Below are 7585 nucleotides of genomic sequence, written 5' to 3'. Positions count from 1 at the left end.
AGGGGGCGGGGCTTAGCCCATCTCTCCATCCGTCCGAGGCTTGTGCGCCTCTTCCATGTCACTGGGGGCCACGTGGAGCTCTCTACTGACCCCTCCCCGCGGGGGTTGCTGGGATCCTCGCCTTTCTCAGGCCCCACGCACCCACCCTTGCCATTCTCCGCGCACCCCTTCCTGCCTTGCACGTAGTGACAGAAGAAGGATGCTACAGAGACATCCGGACAGCTCCTGGAAATCAGAGGGTGCAGTAAGACGGATCCAAACACAAAATTAAACTGTCCACAGAGAAGATGACTCATTGTTTTTGTATTGCCACGGGGTAGGTACTGTGTGAAATGTGCATTTGCACTGCACTGTTGTTGTTTTTTTCCAGGATGGGTGGATGGACGAAAGAGACAGAAAGTAGGTAGTGTGTCATTTTAGGCGCAGGGAAACACGGGTTCAGAAGAACCGGATTAAACGTGGTGTGAGAGATCCGTGACTGCATTTTCTGGCTTTTTCTTCTCTTGGCTAGAAGCACCCTTGCTTAAGATCACGGCTCAGGCATTTGAGGGTAGGGGGTGTCTCTAACCCTTCTCCATGAAATATCAGGGCAGTAATATAAAAAAAACCCGTCAAAAGATGTACAAAACCACCGTTAAGAGGATTGGGTACTCAGTAAGATGTTAAACTGCAAAGGGCTTTGGGCATAAAATGTCTTCAAGAGATGTTCAAAAGTGAGGATGTCTGCTGAATATCTGCTGGTAGTATGTTTTACAGCACAGGACCAGCGACACTAAACTGAGGCCAGTGACGCCTCTGTAACATGGTGTAACATTAACAGTCCTCCTCCAGATGATCTGTGCCACTGTATTCTGCTCTGGTCAGACCTCACCTGGAGTACTGTGTCCAGTTCTGGGCACCACAGTTCAAGAAGGACACTGACAAACTGGAACGTGTCCAGAGGAGGGCAACCAAAATGGTCAAAGGCCTGGAAATGATGCCTTATGAGGAACGGCTAAGGGAGCTGGGCATGTTTAGCCTGGAGAAGAGGAGGTTAAGGGGTGATATGATAGCCATGTTCAAATATATAAAAGGATGTCACATAGAGGAGGGAGAAAGGTTGTTTTCTGCTGCTCCAGAGAAGCGGACACGGAGCAATGGTTCCAAACTACAAGAAAGAAGATTCCACCTAAACATTAGGAAGAACTTCCTGACAGTAAGAGCTGTTCGACAGTGGAATTTGCTGCCAAGGAGTGTGGTGGAGTCTCCTTCTTTGGAGGTCTTTAAGCAGAGGCTTGACAACCATATGTCAGGAGTGCTCTGATGGTGTTTCCTGCTTGGCAGGGGGTTGGACTCGATGGCCCTTGTGGTCTCTTCCAACTCTATGACTCTGTGATTCTATGATTCTATGATCTCTGCGATTGAGCTGATCTATAAGGGCTCAGGCAGTCCCTAAGGTCTCCTGGACCCAAATGTTTCAGTGTACAAGATACACAACTTATGCCACTCATGCCTGACCTAAATCATTCCTCTAAAGCTACATGTTTCACTAGAGGGGATACTATGCAGAGAGTTGGAAGGTAAAATTGTATCTTATCCAGTTTGCCCTTGTTTTATACAGTATACTGTATCACTAGGTTCAGAGAAACCTTACACTCTTATCTGCAAGATCTAGGCTTTGCAGCAACTACAAAGACCTCTTCCTTTCCAAAAAAAATTTAAGACAACAAGGTTGGACAAGCAAACGGAAGCCTTATTGCTAATTTAGTCATGATTTGTTTATTTATAAATATTTATATACCACTGTATCATAAAAATATATCACAGCTGCTTACAAGAATATAAAAACATAAAACCAAACAATAACATAACAAAAGTTAAAGATAAGTTTAAAGCAAAAAGAGATTAAAAACAAACATGAACAGACCATTGTGGGGGATGAGCTCTTAATTGCCTACATAGGCCTGGCAGCACAGAAAAGTTTTCAGCAAGCTTTTAAAAGCTGGTATAGAAGGCGACTGCTGATTCTTCGAATTGCCAGTTGCTAAGCATCTACGGAACTTCCTGAAGTTCTAAACAGTCCCTGTTTTTCCATCAGGAGATCTAAGTTGGCAGTCCCACTCAATAATCTCTTAGATCAGAGCACTGCAGGGTATGTGTTGCTTAAAGGTTGAGCTGGTATAGGAGGCCTCCACCCCTAGCTCCAGCATATTGGGAAGAATATAGGAGTACTTTTTGACAAGACATGTAATCTAAGAAAAAATTACCAAATCAAGATTGGCACGCTGACCATGGTTTGCCAGAACAACACTCCCCAGTTTTGATTTACACTTCCCATCATTCTTGGCCACTTATCTTTGCTGGCAGGGCTGGCGGGAAATGCAGTCCAAAACATCTGGAGGGCACCAGCTTGGGAAAGGCTGTTCTGGACACCTAGAAATTATCATTTCTATCATGAATCAGCTATAAATCAAATGGTGCTTCGAACAAGGAGCATTTCTAGCACCCCTTCATGAATTGGATGGCCAAGTACCTTCTTTTAAAGAGTTCATTTCTAGCCTATTTCACAACTTAGATGCATCATCTGTAATAATTATTTATCCCTGACATATTAGATATGTGTTTTCCAAAGTGGGTGATGCTGCCCCCTGAGGGGGTGTTAGAATGATCCAGAGGAGCAGTTAGTAGCCTCAGGTGCAATTGGGGGGCATTGAATAAAAATAAGAGGGCAGTGGAAGCATAGAGAAGAGAATTTCAAAAAAACACGTTTGTTGTGTAATAATGCTTACTGCCAGGTCAGGCACTGTTGCAGGATGGCAACAACGCCTCCCCTGGATCTGGTGGTCGTGCTGCAAGTGAGGGGTTTTCCTGGGCTTAGATGAGCTCTTTTCAGCTTCCCAGGCCTTGGAAGTAGATCACAGCTTGCCTATTTGGCCAATGGCAGGCAGGCTGTGGCACCAGCCCTGCCCCTGGGGCAGATCAGACTGAGTATTTTTTCTTTCTGAAAAGGTGGGAGTAGGCCAAATAAGTTTGGGAACCTCTGTATTAGATGATGGATTTAACCCAAAGGTAGCCAACAGGGTGCCCTACAGATGTCATGCCCCTTCCACAAGCGCACTCTCCTTGAATAATAATAATAATAATAATAATAATAATAATAATAATTTTTATTTATATCCCACCCTCCCCAGCCGAAGCCGGGCTCAGGGCGGCTAACAACAATAAAACAGTACAACAGTACAACACAACACTCTAAAATCATTCATTATAAAATTAATTCAAAACAAACCACTGGCAACCATTGGGTCAGAGCTCCGCAAATATTGCCGAAGGAGGGAGTCAGGCTGTGCCCTGGCCAAAGGCCTGGTGGAACAGCTCTGTCTTGCAGGCCCTACGGAAAGATGTCAAGTCCCGCAGGGCCCTAGTCTCTTGTGACAGAGTGTTCCACCAGATTGGAGCCACAGCCGAAAAAGCCCTGGCTCTAGTTGAGGCCAGCCTAACCTCTCTGTGGCCTGGGACCTTCAAGATGTTTTTGTTCGCAGATCGTAAGTTCCTCTGTGGGGCATACCAGGAGAGGCGGTCCCATAGGTACGAGGGTCCTAGGCCGTATAGGGCTTTAAAGGTTAAAACCAGCACCTTAAACCTGATCCTGTACTCCACCGGGAGCCAGGGCAGCTGGTATAGCACCGGGTGAATGTGATCTCGCAACGAGGACCCCGTAAGGAGTCTCGCTGCAGCATTTTTGCCTGGCTGATATGGGACCTTAAACTCAGATAATGCCTCTTGCTTTCTTGAACGGAAGACAGAGAGGGATGTGGGAGTATCATCGCTCCAACCACTTTTTGCCTCTGGTCCCACCCACCTCTAGCATGCGGCCCTCAGAAGGTTGCACACAAGGGAAGGTGGCCCCTGGACACAAGTTTCTTTGTTTTCCTTGTTTTAAAGCATCCTTATTATTTGATCCCAGAAACAGTAGTACTGATCAGCATGGGGGCGGAGGAAAAGAGCCGATTGTACCATCTTCTGTTGCACAACTGTATCTTAGGTTTCATTCCTATAGCAACTGAGCAGGGCTAAGGTGTCCTGCTTTCACATGGGCTAAAAGCATTTGAAGTTACTGAGGCTTGCTTATATTTTTGCTCTGCTTTTAAAAGCAGGACTTATCTCGGGATAAAGAGAAGTTCCAATTGACCAACATGGCTGAAGATGAGAAAAAGCTCTTGATTGAATATAACAAGTTGAGGGATCCTGGATGCTGGTTGGAAGGAAAGACAGAAACGGCCTGGCTCAGGCCTCAGAGGAGACATTATCCCTTTTCTAACCGCAATTCGGCAGAGATTTTTAAAATAGTGAAGCATGAGTACATCAGTGACAGGGCCTCCTGGATAACAATAGGCCCTCCTGAAAATAAGGAAAAGAGGCATTTCCCTGAAAAAAGTAAGCTACAGTAGTTTGTAATGTAGTGTGACACACAATATCGCCAATCTCCACAGCAGAGATTATAGGGCACTCTTTACCCCAGGTTTGTGTTTCCTTTTGGACAATGAGGAACAGCGGAGACTGAGGTGTCTTTATGATATATGGTTTATTTACACATCTATACAACCTGAGCCTATGATGGAGGAGTTTCCAGCATTACAGTTCTGTTTCTCCCTTGGATTCTGCCTTAGATTCAAACTGTCAGCCCACATTGTGCTCTGACTCCCACCTTTCTCCACTTGCAAACTGCAATTATCTTTCCTCCAGCTTACACCATGCCCACTGCAATCCTGAAACTCCTTCCCTGAAACTCTGGTGTTGTCTTTGGCTAGCCATCCAGAACCTGGGGTGGAGATCCACCCATTTACTGGCTGGCACATAGTCTCGGCCCAGTGTACCTGAAGGAGTGTCTCCACCTCCATTGTTCTGCCCAGACACTGAGGTCCAGCTCCAAGGGCCTTCTGGTGGTTCCCTCACTGCAAGAAGTGAGGTTACAGGGAACCAGACAGAGGGCCTTCTTGGTAGTGGCGCCTGCCCTTTGGAATGCCCTCCCATCAGATATCAAGGAAATAAGCAACTACCTGACTTTTAGAAGACATCTGAAGGCAGCCCTGAAGGAAGTTTTTTATGTTTGATGTTTTATCGTGTTTTTAATACAGTGGTACCTTGATTTACAAACTTAATTCATTCCAGAAGTCAGTTCTTAAACCAAAAAGGTTCTTAAACCAAGACACGCTTTCCCTAATGAGGCCTTCTGCCGCCAGTGCCCTTTCACCGTTTGGATTCTGTTTTTAGACCAAGGTAAAGTTCGCAAAGTAAAGGTAAAGGACCCCTGACAGTTAAGTCCAGTTGCAAATGACTCTGGGGTTGCGGTGCTCATCTTGCTTTACTGATGTCATGTGCTTTGCAAAAATTGTGTGCATGCGTTAACCCCTTAGTTTGCAATGGGCCTGCTGCTCACTCTCTGTCCATCCTGCCTCTTGTGCTCTTAACACGCATCTCTTCTGTTCCATTCTCCTTTACCCAGCATGAAGCTGCTGAAAAGTATGGCATTATCTTTCTTTCTCCTGAGGTGCAATTCAGCTGCATTGCTTCCCTATGTTGTAGAGTTATGCTTGCCTCACTCCCCCGAAGTGGTGAAAACTTTCAGGGGTACACACAGTGCTTACCTGGGTTTGGTGTCCTTTGGAAGGAGTAAATAGAATGAATATACAAACAGTGACGAAGAGGGGTTGGGGGATGTTCAAGGAAGTGTATTCCTCTGAGGACATATTTCCCAAGCCCATCTGCCCACCTCCACTCCATGTGGAGACTGGTTGTTATTGCTCAATAGCAAGGAAAAGACAATCAGCTTAGAGACATTGTTGTTTAGAATGGGTGGGCATATTTCATGACTGAGCTTTGCTAATGCAAACAGGTACTGGGGACTGATCACTGACTCAGCCACCAACTAATTCCTTGTAAAACAAAACAGAAAACTGATGTTGAGTGTGGGCTGAAGCAGCAGAACAGGTGTTACATCATCACCACCGAATTTATTTTAGATGCTGCTTGCAAAACAATGAGGAGAAAGGCAGAGCTTATTTATTTAGCTTTTTGCCTTATCTTGCCTGGCCCACAGTTCCCTGCATGATTAACTTTTAAGACTGGGAGAAAGGACACTGAAGCAGAGTTAAAACAATTTGGTCTGAAAAATTTCCTCGAGGTTAGAGATAGATGACTCTTGTCAGTTTTGCTTTCTAGTCTTTCGAAACTTACCTTTGGTTCTCCAAATTTCTGCAGCAACTTCCATGAACAAATAAATAAAATTATCCATGAAAATTCAGCAGCAGTATAGTTCAATTTTCTCCTAATAAGCACATTTCTGTTTGCAGTTTTTACACATTTTCGCAAGCAACTTTCCCAAACTTTTTGTGTAATTTTTCACTTATATGCATTTTTATACACATTTTCACCTCATTTTTTTTTAATTAGTTGGAGAACTAGATCACAACATTTCTAGAAGTGTGAATTTTGAATCATAGTGGCCAGAGACTGCTGGGATAGGGGAGAATGTTGGTTCGGTTTGCATTTTCTGAAAAGCAGCTTACCCTGGTCTTCCAGGTCCTAGACCAGCACTTTAACCACTACACCACAATGGCTCTTACCAGTACAGGTTACATCATGCTGGGAGCTTCCCACTTCAGACAGCAGCTCTCCAGCTGTTTGACGGGTTGGGGAAGGTGGAGCTGGCAGGCTGCTCTCCCTCACATGTTGCTTTATTCCAATTCTTGAACATCTGTATAGAGCTTGTTGATTTAACTCAAAAGTTAGCCAAGATGGTGCCCTACAGATGTTGTGGACTAAAACTCCTATCATCCCTGATCATTGGCTATGCTGTTTGAGGCTGATGGAGCTTGTAGTCCACAACATCTAGACAGCACCACATCGGCTACTCTTGCTTTAACCAAATGGTTCTAAGAAAGTCGTCGTCTCCTACTGATTATGTTTCATGCTTCTTTACTTTGTATCTTGCAGGCCACGCCATCTTTGGATGATGTGCTCCTCAAAGGCAGTTTCTCCTAGAGTGCTGGGCATTTCTTAGGAGCAAATAAACAATTATAATACTGTCCGTGTTTGAATTAAATTGGTTACCAAAAAATTAAATACGGTAGTTTGAAAATAAGTTATGTAAAATATGCCAGTACGTTTTTTTTAATTTAAAAATTTGTATCTATTTCCTTGGTCCAGACTAAGTGAATAAGAAATAAATTTAACACACTTGGCTTGTATCTAATGCACTATTTAAGAGAACATTTTGTGTTTGTTGTTTCAGTAATCAAATAATTAAAGACAGTTACATAATATTAAAACATGGGGCAACTGCAATACTTTATTCTTACTGCTCTCAAAATTGAAAGAAGGGAGCTGCAGTTCAGCAGAAGAACATCTGCTTTGCATGCAGAAGGCTCTGGGTTCAATCTCTGCTATCTCCAAGGAGGGCTAGGGAAGACCCCTTCTCAAAATCCCACAGACTGCCAAACACTGTTGACAACCTGAGTTTGATGGACCAAGGGCCCTCCAGATGTTTTGGCCTACAACTCCCATGATCCCTAGCTAACAGGACCAGTGGTCAGGGATGATGGGA

The 7585-nt window shown here is 44.4% G+C and overlaps 1 long non-coding RNA gene across 1 annotated transcript; it reads left to right on the top strand.

Moving 5' to 3' along the window:
• Nucleotides 1–137: 137 nt before the first annotated feature.
• Nucleotides 138–7067, top strand: LOC307212098. The gene is made up of 2 exons (XR_013836822.1): nucleotides 138–316; nucleotides 6976–7067. It is a non-coding gene; the product is annotated as an uncharacterized lncRNA (long non-coding RNA).
• The last annotated feature ends 518 nt before the right edge of the window (nucleotides 7068–7585 follow it).

The sequence above is a fragment of the Podarcis cretensis genome (genome assembly GCF_951804945.1).
Source record: "Podarcis cretensis genome assembly, chromosome: 3".
Lineage (NCBI taxonomy): Eukaryota > Metazoa > Chordata > Lepidosauria > Squamata > Lacertidae > Podarcis > Podarcis cretensis.
This window is presented reverse-complemented; position numbering and strand designations above follow the sequence as displayed.